This window comes from Chenopodium album, chromosome 7 (assembly GCF_948465745.1).
Source record: "Chenopodium album chromosome 7, dcCheAlbu1.1, whole genome shotgun sequence".
NCBI lineage: Eukaryota > Viridiplantae > Streptophyta > Magnoliopsida > Caryophyllales > Amaranthaceae > Chenopodium > Chenopodium album.
In genome coordinates, this window is record NC_137840.1 from 31200508 (window position 1) to 31214143 (window position 13636).

Sequence of the window (13636 nt, forward strand, 5' to 3'; positions counted from 1 at the left end):
TGCATTGGGGTTCCAGCTAGCTGTCCTCTTTTCGACCGGTGGGTCCTCAAATGGTCCAATAGGAGTTATAAGACCTTTTGCGTTTAGTCGGTCAAATGCGGTGTCATAACTCATACCTATAGGAGTAAAATTCCTCCTAAATGATTTCCTTTGTCCTTGATTATTCTAGCAAGGACTTAACTTAAATTGAAGGTGCTAACATTTTTTAAGTGGGTGGTTTTGGAAGAAGAAGGATTGTCGTTCTTCTTGCCTTTCCAGCCAACGATTTGGCTTTAGCGCTTGGAGATAGAAGTTGTCGCCTGGCGCTAAAGTCAAATCAGTGGCGCTAGACTGTGTTTCCTGACACTAGTTCCTACATGCCTCAGCAGCTTTCTCTGCTCGATAAAATTTTCCAGTTTCGCACAACATTATTTCGATCGTAGTTGTGAAAGATATTCCTTAAATTTCCTACGTGTAAAAATCCTATGTTTATAACTCATTACGGATGGTCTTTCCAATGAGATCTTTTTTATGCATATGAAAATAATGTTTGTCAAAGTTACGCACATGAAATACTTAGAACTTTTCGAGACTCGTCCACTCATTCTAAATCATTGCCAAAATAAATTTATGGAATTAAAATAGAAATCCTCCCTAGTGGAGTTGCCAAAAAACTGTAGGGAATATTCCAAGAATTATCCCTAGCTTGAACCCCACTGTGATCATACACTAAAGCATGGTGGTGTCCAAAGGGAAAGAAGATAGAGCAAAAGAGTCGCCAACAAGTTTTAGGAACTTGTAAACCGTTCACAAGGTGAAGGTTACACCCCTTAACGATCTAGAAGATCATCAAATCCAATAGGTCTGGAACCATGACTGGTAGTTAGGAGATGAAGGTACAAATCCAACCTAAAAGAGATTGAACCTGCCCTACTAATAAGCCTCTACTTTATTCTGATCGTATTCATGTGCGCTTTCTGACTAACATGCAATCAATAGGATTAACCCTAAACCTATTTATCTATGTTGGTTGAATATTAATGCACAAATAAAACTATTATTGGCGATCACTTGAATTATAATCAAATAAACCCTAATCAAGATTATTAATCATCTTATTAGGCATGATTACAATTACAAATTCCCTTTAAACATGCATGAAAGGCGTGATTAAGCAATAACAAAATATATATCAAGCAACATAATAATAATAATAATAACAATAATTATAATCATAATTGAAATAACAATCATAATAATTAAAATAATCATGTTAAAGCATAATAACAGCAAGATCCTAGGCATGATACTAACAAGATTAATAACAAACCCTAACATGTCACTAAACAATAAAATCAAAGTTTTAACCCTAACATGATACTAACATGATATTAGGAAAGAATATAGGAAGAATCACATGAATTACAATTGTAATATTTAATAATTAAATCAGACTCAAATATTCATATAATAAAAAGGTCCAAAAATGTCATGATATTACAAAAAATAAAATATATAATCAAGTCAAGTCACAACTCAAAAGTACTCTCATGGTATTCTTATGGCAAAGTGTTTAAATTTATTTAGTGACTATTATACTCACCAAGGTACTAAAACAGTACTTATAAAATAAACATCTCCCTAAGATGTTAGCTCTGATAGTTACACAAAGACATTAGGTTACAATACTAGTAAGGGTGAAAAAAATATTTTCAGAGTTTAAAAAAATTAAAAAAAAAAAAAAATAACCCTTGCCCTTATTAGACAGTACATATAAATTACCTACCATAGAAACCATACAACAAAATCTTATAACCCTTACTAAAAGTAAGGTAAATCATATAAAGCCATAAAATTGACATGATCAAAGTGAAAATACACATGTAAAAGCATACAATATTAAGTCATACGACATAAATTTAATGTAGTCAAGAGTAAAATATATTCCCTAAATAGAATGACCTTTTAAAAAAAAGTGAACTCGTATCTTGCCTCACTCTACTAAAACACAAATTTATATTTATCATAGTCGTAAGAAAAAAAAACTAAAAGATACAAAACTAGATCAAAGCAATAGAAAACGAATAAAACAGAAGACCAAAATCATGTCGGAAACATAAATAAACGTAACGAAAAATACTATTTGAATAGTGTCAAATTGTGTTTTGAATAGTGATATGCAGTGAAGCGTATGAAATCTAGCATTCCCAATTAACGTCAGATAAATATTGATACAATAGATCCAAATTGAAATTTATTGTATACAATATTAACTGCGGGCAAATAAAAAATGGTAACGTAATTTCACTATTGATAATGTTCATCTAAAAATAAACAAGTCGTAAAAAAAATAAGATACACGAGAAAAAAAGAAAATGAAATGAAAAAAAAAAGATAGAGCATTATCTCTAGCTTGAACCCCATGGTGATCATACACTAAATCATGGAGGCGTCCAAAGGGAAAGAAGATAAAGCAAAAGAGTCACCAACAAGTTTTAAGAACTTGTAAACCGTTAACAGGGTTAAGGTTACACCCCTTAACGATCCAGAAGATCGTCAACTCCAATAGGTTTGAACCATGACTGGTAGTTTGGGGATGAAGGTAAAAATCCAATCTAAAAGAGATTGAACCTGCCCTATAATAGGCCTATACATTATTCTGATCGTATTTATGTGCGCTTTTCTGACTAACATGCAATAAATAGGATTACCCTAAACCTGTTTATCTATGTTGGTTGAATATTAATGCACAAATAAAACTATTATTGGCAATCACTTGAATTATAATCAAATTAACCCTAAACAAGATTAATAATTATCTTACTAAGCGTGATTACAAGTACAAATTCCCTTTAAACATGCTTAAAAGGCGTGATCAAGCAATAACAAAATATATATCAAGCAACATAATAATAATAATCATAACAATAATTATAATCATAATTTAAATAACAATCATAATAATTAAAATAATCATGTTAAAGCATAATAATAGCAAGATCCTAGGCGTGATACTAACAAGATTAATAACAAACCCTAGCATGTCACTAAACAATAAAAATCAAAGCTTTAATCCTAACATGATACTAACATGATATTAGGAAAGAATATAGGAAGCATCACAGGAATTACAATTGTCATATTTGATAATAGAAATTTTAGTTGTTACCATAAACATCATACTAGGAAGATCAAAATGCCCTAACATGACACTAGGAATCATAATAACAACGTAGACATGATTTCTATATCATAATAAATAAATCAATTAAGACACTTACTTGGATGCCTTGTATCTCTTTCTAATAAAAAAATACACGCGTTAGTAACTTCAAGGAAAATAATAAACAAACAATTAAATTAAATAATTGAAAGAGAGATTTGGGACCTAACCCTCAGACATTAAAACCTTTCACGTCTAGGGCGAAGGCAACTTCGAATTTGGCTAGGTGTTTCCAAATCGGTTGAATGCGGATTTTTGTAGAGAAAGCTAGAGAGAGAGAAGAATATATTAAGAGATTCTTGAAAACTAGAGAAAATAAGAAAACTAATTGTTGTTGATGATTGAAAACGGAGGTTTTAGGAGGCTATTTATAGAGAAAATTAGCCAAACGTATAGAAAAACAAATCAGAGTTTTGACGATAACTTCCTCATAATTCATCGGAATTGGGCTTATAATTTATCGTTGGAAAGCTCTTTTTAAGCCCCATCAAACTAAACAATTATTTGACCCTTGCTATGGACCAAACTAAACTGTATTGGATGTTTTCTTAAAACAGGTTTTCAAAAACAGATAGAAGAGAAAAGAATTAAAAACTATCCGTAACACTAGACTTTCTACACTTTCACTTCATTCAATTATGATTCTAAGCGAAAGGTACTCATCACCGAGTTTGGTTTTGGGGAGACACAAATGGGTGTCTACAACTGCCGAAAAAAAACTATTCATCTAAAGGTCACCGTAACAATCATACACAATAATATCCCTCTTTTACTCTTGTTTATACAACACCTAACTTGTATTTATAGGATCAAGTATTAACTGTGGAAGAACAAGACAATAATATTTTAACATGTGTATATAAAAGGAGGTCCCTTTAGCACTAAAACATGTAGTACCCATTGAGGTGTGGGAATATTTGTCATTTCCCTACATTGGTTGGGCATGAGTCTTTAGAGTAGCAGATTTTATAGGTAACTGGTCATATAATAGGGTATTGCATAAATTTCAAAAATCACTGGAAAAAAAAAAAAACCCTAACAGTCTAAGTGAACATACGAATATGCTTTTTATATTCTAAAGGATTAAACAATGCTTGTTTATGAAGAAAATTACATATTCCCCTGGCAAGACAAAAATATTGTACTTTATACTATATGATTGTTATACATATATGTATAAAAATACGGTCTTGAATACCTACTTTTACTATAATAAGGAAATTACTCTTATCAAAAATCTCCACTCACCACTTAATTCTTGTCTTCTTCCATCTCCTTCCTTACCCGAAAAAACCAAACAAAAACCACAATTAAACTCGACCACCATGTTTCAAGAAAACTAGAAAGATCAGTCTATCTTTACCTTTGAGGAAGACATGTGGATGATACGGGTGCACTTTATGTACATTGTGGGGCTAGTAGTCCTCCTAATGGCTGCATTAATTTACTTGCTAATTCACAAGTAAAGCCCAAAAATTACTTCGGTGGAGCAGGGTAAAAATGCATGAGGTGTTAGTTGTACTTCAATATTTTGTAATTTAGTAGCTTAGAATTACATATTGTAACATGTATTTTAGAAATTATGAATAAAAATCATTATTGTTACTCGTTTTCTTTGTTTTACACAATAAAAAAAATCATTAAGTTTATAAAAATATTTAGAAGAATAATAATTATTATTTACAAAAACAATAAAGATAATAATAGTGATAATTACAAAAGTAGGATCAAAATTTTGTGTTTACAGCCTTGAGTTCATACTCATCTCCCTGCATGAGGAAACTCTTGAACTCCTCTAGCCCGTTACTGAGGAAGCCTATGGCCATGTCCCCAATTCATACGAATCTTTAAAATTATCCACATTGGCCTCCTTACCCGCCTCCTCGGCCTCTTAATTTTGTACCTCCTCTTCATCAAGGTGAGGGGTGCCCCAAAATTTTGAGGACAACACAGTGTCCAATTCAGCAGCCTCGGCTGAGATCCTAGTCTCGGAGCCATGGCCGCCTTCGGAGATAGAAACTCCCTCAAGTATTAAGGGCTCTTTGCCCTTATCCTTCCTCCTGGCGTCTGCCTGATTTCCTAGAAGAGGAGTGCTGGGAGAAAGCAGGTAAGTCGGTTAAGCAATTACTATGCCTGTCCTAAGCCTGGCCAACCTAGTAGTTTTTGGTAGGGGTAGTTTAGAAATTTGAATACACGCCTTAACGTCTGCCTGAGAAGAGGTTTGAGGTTCTTTAAAAGACTACAACTCAGTCGGATATGTGATCGAGTTGGCGAATTGGGGAAAGAGAATACCCAAAGTTTTCCCAGACTCTTCCCTAGTTAATGAGACACCTTGCCTCCTCTAGCTTTGAATGAGGTGGTCACTTTGACCATCGAGCATTCGCAGTCACTGACCATAGTGGTGTTTAATTTGTGTTTGTGGTGGTATTTTTGGTATCTCTGTCCGTGTTACTCGGATCATAGGGAACCCTTTGTTTTACCGGACTACTGTTTGGATTTCTTTTGGCGTACGTATCGTATGTTTGCATAGTCCGTGCCATTTGCAACTTCAGGTAGTGAGAAAAATATGTGGAGGTAAGTTGGTACACACTAGAAATGGACCCACTCCACCAGGGAGACGACTCTTCCATGTTCACTCTAGACTCCTTAGTTCTAGGAGAACAGTCGACCTTATGAGGAGAAACAGATGAAGCCAAGTATTGAGCCAAATTTAAAAATAAAAATGAAAAACAAAGCAAAGTAAAAGAGGAAGTAAAAGGGCATGCGGTTACCTGCGTGTGTGCAGAAAACTTGGAAAAGTCTTGAAGGATGACCGGAAAACTAAAAAACTCTGACCGGAAACCTCAAACGTACGGGGGAGATCTTGAAAATTTAGGGAGGAATTACTTTCTCTCTCTAAAATGCTTCGACTACTCTCTAAAATTCACAAAGTTTCAAAGTAACAAAATGAAGCTAAACATCCTATGTTTATAGGCAAAATTTATGAGGGCAAAACGATAAATCCGTCTTTACTGCCAAAGAATTATAACGGTTTCTTCCTGAAAAGTTAACCTAGAATTGAAATGGCAAAAAACCAATTATGTCACTTTAAAAAGAAGGGAATGCGAATGGGCTAACGACACGTCAAAAATGAACGACGAAGTCAGCATAATCCAAACCGTCGTCCCGAAATCTCGGACAATTAGTGTCCTCCCTAAAAAGACAGTCCGCATGATGTGTCTGACTGACCTCAAGACCCAGAAGTGTCCAATAAAGGAATTATAGGCGAACTGGACAAAGCGTCTGGCCCAAGGAAGAAAACCCCTGTTAAGGCGGATGGTACTGTCCGCATACAAAAGAAATGCTCCAAACTTCTATGAATACTTTAACATATCTGGACGAGAAGAATATAAGAGGCGGACGATAGAGTACGAGCCAACCCCTCTGAGGGGAAAATGTTTAGGGTAAAAATTATCCTAACAGCATAGACCAATCCCGTATTGAAACGCGACCCAATCAAAGAGCGACACGTGTCATTATAAAAAGATGAAACGTATGCAAGTCCTACAAAGGATACTAAAAAAAAAAGAATAGGGCCTCCTTACATCAAGAGGCCCAAATCCCAAGAAAGTCGCAAAATGACACCTTAACCAAGACACGTGTCTATACCTGATTGCGCCGCCAATCAGAGCACGTACTTCTAGGATAATTACCTTAAAGGGCACAATCCCCCACCCCTGTAAATACCCCAATAATTTATGATGGGAGGGGTAGATTGTGACATAACATCGAATAAAGCATTAAAACAACTCCATTTTCTCTCTACTTTCTCTCTCTAGCTTTTCCGATTTTCGGTTACTAACTTAACCGTCAGAGGAAAATATTCAGGCAATAGGATATTCTTGTGTTTGTAGGTGTTTGGGCCGTCTATCTGAAGAGCGTGACCAGTCTCCTAGGGGAAATTACAAAAATAGCTGAAACACTTGTTTCAACTGAGAAATTAATTGGGAAAGTTACCCAAATACTTTCATCATCGAGATATCAACTGAGAAAGTTTAGGACGTTACAATCCTGGCACCTTGAGATATAACATTAACATATACATCTGATTAAGCTTATACAACATGCATCATCATTTGATTTTATTCTTCGCATCTTATTTCCCTTTGAGAAAGATTCAACACTTTATATCTTTCTTTTCACGTCTTTTTTTGTGTGGATAATGTCGGTACCTTCCACAAAAATGATGGAAAAGTTTTGTTTTTTGTGCATCTTTTAGTCGCACAATCACAATACAATACACACACGAGTCGTATACATTGAGATATGTCATGTTTTCACATTGAGTTGAGTTAATTTATACACACACGAGTCATACACATCGAGTCATCATCGGGTCGAGTTTACACCTTTAGTCATGTCGAGTCGTACGTGTCAAAACACAATTGAGAGGAGTTAGTTCTACACACATGTGTTAAAACACATCAGGTCACTTAATAAGTCAAGTAACACCAAACCTTAGGTTAACTCTTAGATAACTATAAACATAAGAAAAGTACTATAGTCAAAATTATAGATGCAAGTACACTAAGTCCTTGACGGACGGGTAACCTTTGAGAAATTTTGTCTTCCAAAGACATAAGAAGCTATCGCTTCTAAGGCGTGAAGATGAGAAGATTTGACAAGACATCTCGAGGCAAAGTTATCTTTGATGACATTATCTAGGACATGATGGTTGTCGCCCAGTTTGAGAAGATAGCTCGAGGCGTATCAAACTTGGACGACATTCCCTAAGATGTGGAGGTTGTCAAACAAAACAACGTTCCTTCAACGAAAAATTGATAGTTCCTGAGACGTGGAAAATTTGTACAACAGGTTTCTCAAGGTGTGGGGACCAATAATTGTCAGACATGTTTTCCCATGACGAAGGAAATGTGATGCACACTTCCCAAGACGTAGAATTTGGCGATTGCATCCTAAGGCGTCGGTACTTAGTGGAATTTACCTTGCAAGCTACTCAAGGCGTAGGAGCTCACTTCAGGACTCTCAAGGCATGGAAACTATAAGACTATTAGGCTTCCCAAGGTGTAGCAAATCATCATTCAAAAGACTACTCAAGACATACGAGTCTACGATATGTTGCCCGAGCGAGGAAAATTTTCATCATTAACTTGTGGGTTTCTCAAGGCGCAAAAGCTCATGATATGAATTCCCAAGGCATGGAATATTGTCATTCAATGTATTACTCAAGGCGTTGTGGTTCAAGATAGATTTCCCGAGGCGTGGAATATTTTCATTTAGTGGATCGTTCAAGGCATAGTGGTTTGCGATAGAATTCCTGAGACTTGGAAGGTCGTCACAAAAACAAAACTAATGTAGCAAAAATGGTTACCACTCGACGGTGCAAGATACACATTTCTAACTCCTTTATTTGTTTAACTAATGCTAGTTTGCAGGTATCGGCGTTACAAGAATCATTTAGGATAGCAGAACGTTCTGAATCATTTTATGTCCTTGTCGCTAATTTGTGTTTTGTGTTTGGAACTTATGTTTCTCCAAACTCAGTCAATATGGGGGCTTCTGTAGACACCTGATTTTGTATTCCCAATAATCAAACCCAGTGATGAGTATCTTTCACGTCCTTGATATCGAGCAAGGTGAAATGTTGAAGAGTCTCGTGCTTTCTCTTGTTTTCTAATAAAAAAATTCATTTTTATTTTTGAGAATCATTCATTTTGTATTCTATTTATGAAGAACGTCTAATCTTGTTCAGATTGTTCCATGATATGGGTTAGATAATTGTGTAGTTGGATGGGATTTGAAAATACCTTTCAACAATTTTTTTTATAAGTCCAATTCCGAGTTATAACGAAGAGGTTATGGCCAAAATACTAAACTTGGTCTAAATAAGTTTTATGGGCGTCCCAATGATCATGTGGAGGGTCCATTAACTATAATTGTATTCCTAAAGTCATTATAATTTATGTTAATCTTCTAGAATCTTCTAGAGGGTTATTTATATTTGATTTTGAAATGATAAAGAATTCTATTTGGAATCAAACAAGTGTTTAAAAAAGATTAAATCCGGTTTGATTAAAAAATGTACGGACTCTAAGTAACCTAATTTGATTAAGAGAAGGTCTCCGTACGGGAATTTTATCATACAGCAACTATCGTGCCGCGATAGGTTCATCGCAATGCGTGGAGCTATCGCATCGCAATAGTTCTTTCACATCGCAATGGAGCCAGTTTTACTCCGAGTCTGATTCTTTCTCTATTCTATTGGTTACAGTCAATTTTTCTCTATTAATAGGGTCTTTTTCCTCCGTTTTCACATCACTAACAATCATCTACTCTTCCTCTCTCTCTAAGCTAAATCCTATTCGTTCTTTCTTGATTTCTAAGACTTTCTACGCCTTTTTACAAAATACACCATTCCTCATTCACGAGTCTCGAAGACACATAACGAAGCTCGAAGTTGCCTTAGACCTCGACGTGAAAGGTTGATAGTTCTAAGAGTTTGGTCCCAAATTCAATTTTAATTATTAATCATTATTATTGTTGTTTGATAAATATTTTCCATGAAGTTACTAATGTATGTATTGTTTTGTTTAAAGATGTACGAGGCTTCAAAGTGAGTAACTTCATTGCTCTATTTCTATTAATTCCTTGTATCATGTTAGGATGCCTTTATCGCTTTCTAGTATCGGGATAAAGATTTAATCTTTATTGTTTATTTACATGTTATGATTTGTTATTAATCATGTTAGTATCATGCCTAGGATCTTACTATCAATATTATGCTTTGATAAGATTTAGATTATTGTGATGATGATGTTTTGTTGCATCTATATTTGATGATTGTCGTTTATGGCTCTCATTAGATAAAGTATTTAGCTTGTTTTTACCTTCTTTTCATATCTTTCCTTCTTAATAAATGCTTAGTTTTTGCTTTTTCTCTTTATTTCCCTTTTCTTTCTTATATTGTGTTCTATGGTTTTTCTTGTGTTTTCTCCTATATTTCCCTTCTTTTCGAGGTTGTAGGTATTGTATGAGGTTTGGGTCTCAATATTGGCGGTTTTCTAAGTTGAAAGATGCTTTTTAAGTAAGCTCATAGCATTGGGAAAGCTCAATGTGGAAGGAAGTGGAGGCTCCAAGTTCTAGCACTTGCAGTCTTAAGCCGTGCTCTCATAAAAGGTGGTGTTGAACCCACCGTAGAGTCCATTTGAATCAGCCATACTTAGTGTATCATCATCATCATATTACTTGCATGCAAAGACCCCAATTGTTAACGCATGAAGCAGCGAGAAAGACGGAAGAAACCCAAGTGAGCGCAGGAGCGTGTGGCTTGTGCGCGGGCGTGCGCCTCTGCCCGCACGGGCGCTCCTTCCTATTTTCCAACTGCGCTCGATTTTGTTTTCACACCTCTTATAAATCCCTTTTTCAACTAATTTTTTTGAAGAGTTCTAGACATAATTTTGATCAGAATTTTAGCTTAGTTGAGAGTTTCTTTCTCTAGTTTTGGGGTTAGTTTAGGAGTAGATTTAGAGGGAGAAAATCAGAGATTTCATTAGGGATTTTAGTGATTGAAGATTCAAGGTGACAATTGTATTGAAGATCTCCATAATCAATCAATGAGGATAACTCTATCTCATTTAATTTCTTTGTTTAATTTTATGTTTTTAGTTTGCTTTTGATGTTTGATCTTTATTAATATAATTGTTCTTAATATTTTGTTGATTCTTGATTTCTTTAGTTATTTGTTGATAGATGATGATTCTTGAATAGTTGTTTGGCTAGGAATTGCCCTGGGTGAAACTTGTATGATTGATTGATTGTGAATAATTTGGGAATTGTGTTGATTAATTGTTGAGATTAAAGTGATTAATGTAAGTTTGCATGTGTGTAATTCGATTAAGACTTGAGAATTATGCTAGATTGCATTGTGATTGCTAATGACACAACCATTTGATTGAGGAATTGCAATTATTGATTGGTTTTGATTGTGATTCTCCTAGTTTGTTATTCGTAGAGGCATCTAGCTTAACAATTATGAAATAGCTCTTCGATTCCAATTGATAGCTCTTATCATTAGTCTTCACAACCATTGATTGGAATGTTTGTCCCAATTTTGTTCAATTGTCATGATTACTTATTGATCCCTATTCCTAGTGCTTTATTTGTTTTGTTGTTTGTTTTGTTAGTTATTTGTTACCTCTTTACCTTTGGTTTTAACCTAGCTTAGGCGCCCAAGTTGAAAGCACTTGAATATAACCGTTCCTTTGGGTTTGACCCTTGACTTACCTCTATACTTGTATTTAGGTTTTTTAAGTGTTTATAAATTTTGTTAAGCTTAGGGAGGATTAGTCAATGACCTTATTTTTCCCCTCGTCAATATTCTTATGTTTCTTGATATTGTTGTTATTTCTTTATCACACTCTCTCTTGCAGGTTATAAGGAAATTTGTACTTGAAATCACGATAAAAAAGATAATTAATAATTTGAATTAGGAAAATATGATTTTAATTCAAGTGATTACCAATAACAGATTTGTTTGTGCATTAATAATCAACCAACATAGATTAAACAAGTTGAGGATCAATATATAGATTGTATATTAATTGGAAAGCGCATGTGGATATGAGAAGAATAAAGTAGAGGCCTATTCAGAGAGAGTTCAATCTCATTTAGGTTAGATTTGTACCTTCATCCTAGAATACCAGGTCATGGTTCAGGACAAATGTGGAGTTAGCGATCTCTGTGATCATGAATGGTTTACAAGTTCCAAAAACTAATTGACGACTATTTTGCTCTAGCTTCCTTCCCTTTGGACGCCACCATGCTTAAGTGTGTATCATCACAATGGGGCTCAAGTGTAGGATGCTTGAGATATTCCCTACTATATTGCAAAATCGGCATCACCTACCAGAGTGGTGGAAAATTATGCAAGGAACTCTCTTGTCGGCTTAAGATAAGTCCGATAGCATTCATTAACAAAATCACCAATATGGAGGTTATCAAATATCACCCATATATCCTCATCGATGCCCAATGTTACAATGCTTTCTCGGTGGTAGTGTCTAGAGGGCTTCAAGGTTCTTTTCTTGAAGTCGGTGTGAATTAGTTTATAACGTAGGTTTGCAAATCTTAGACAAGGTAGTGGTAAAGGCTCATTGTTTTTTTGAGTTTGGGATGAGGATGATTTTGAAAAACTTGTGTTTTTCTCTTCTTTGAGGTTAGGGACTTCAAGATTTTTGACATGTTTCCACAACAATGTTTACAATCAAGAACCAATTAACTACTCCACTATCAACCACAATCACAATATTATTACCTACTCGCAAAAGCTAACATCAAGAATGTTGTGAGATTACATGAAGTTCCAAAAGATATTGTGTCCGATAGAGATTCTAGGTTTCTTTCAAAAATTTTGAAGAGTGTGCAGGAAAACTTTGGCACACCACTAAAAATGAGTACAACATTTCATCCGTCCATGGATGGCCAAACTGAAAGAACCATACAATTCTTGGAACACATGTTAAGGGCTTGTGTTATATATTTTAAGGAATGATGGGAAGATAGTTTGGAGTTAATTGAATTTTCCTACAATAACAGTTAACATACAAGCATTGATATGGCTCCATTTGAGGCATTATATGGAAGAAAATGTCGCAGTCTGATCTGTTGGAACAACATAAGTGAAACAATGATGTTAGGGCCTCAAATAATTGAAGATACAATTAAACAAGTTACGCAGATTTGAAGCGTAGAGTGGAAGAATTCGAGATAGATGACAAAGTCTTGTTGAAGGTGTGACCGATGAAATCACTAATGAGGTTTGGGAAGAAAGGAAAGCTTAGCCCAAATTATATTGGTCTATGTGAAGTACTGTAAAGGCTAGGTAAAGTTGCTTATAGGTTGGCCTTACCTATGGAGCTAAGTAAAGTGAATGATGTATTTCATGTATCTCAGTTAAGAAGGTATATCCCTGGTAAGTCACATGTGCTACAACCCAAAATCATTGAGTTAGATCAACGCTTAACCTATGAGGAAAGACCTGTCAAGATCCTTGACAGTAAAGTGTGTGGTACACACAATAAGGATATTACGATTGTTAAAGTGATATGGTCTAACCAAGAATATGAAGATGTAAGTTGGGAAGCCGAGGATGAGATGATTAAGAAATATCCCGAGTTGTTTGAGGTATGTTGAGTGACGGGGACGTAACTCGTTTTTCTTTAAGGGGGGTAGAATGCGGTAGAATTTCATGCTTATCCCTATATTTTCAGTAATTTTGATGCATTTTGCACAATTTTAATGATTATTTTGAGTATTTTTAATTTCAAATAGACACTAAAGGTAAAAGTGAGGTAAAAGTATGACAAAAGAGTATAACAATATTATACAAAGTGAGGAAAAAGTTTGAATTTCGTTATACAGAGTACAACAATATAA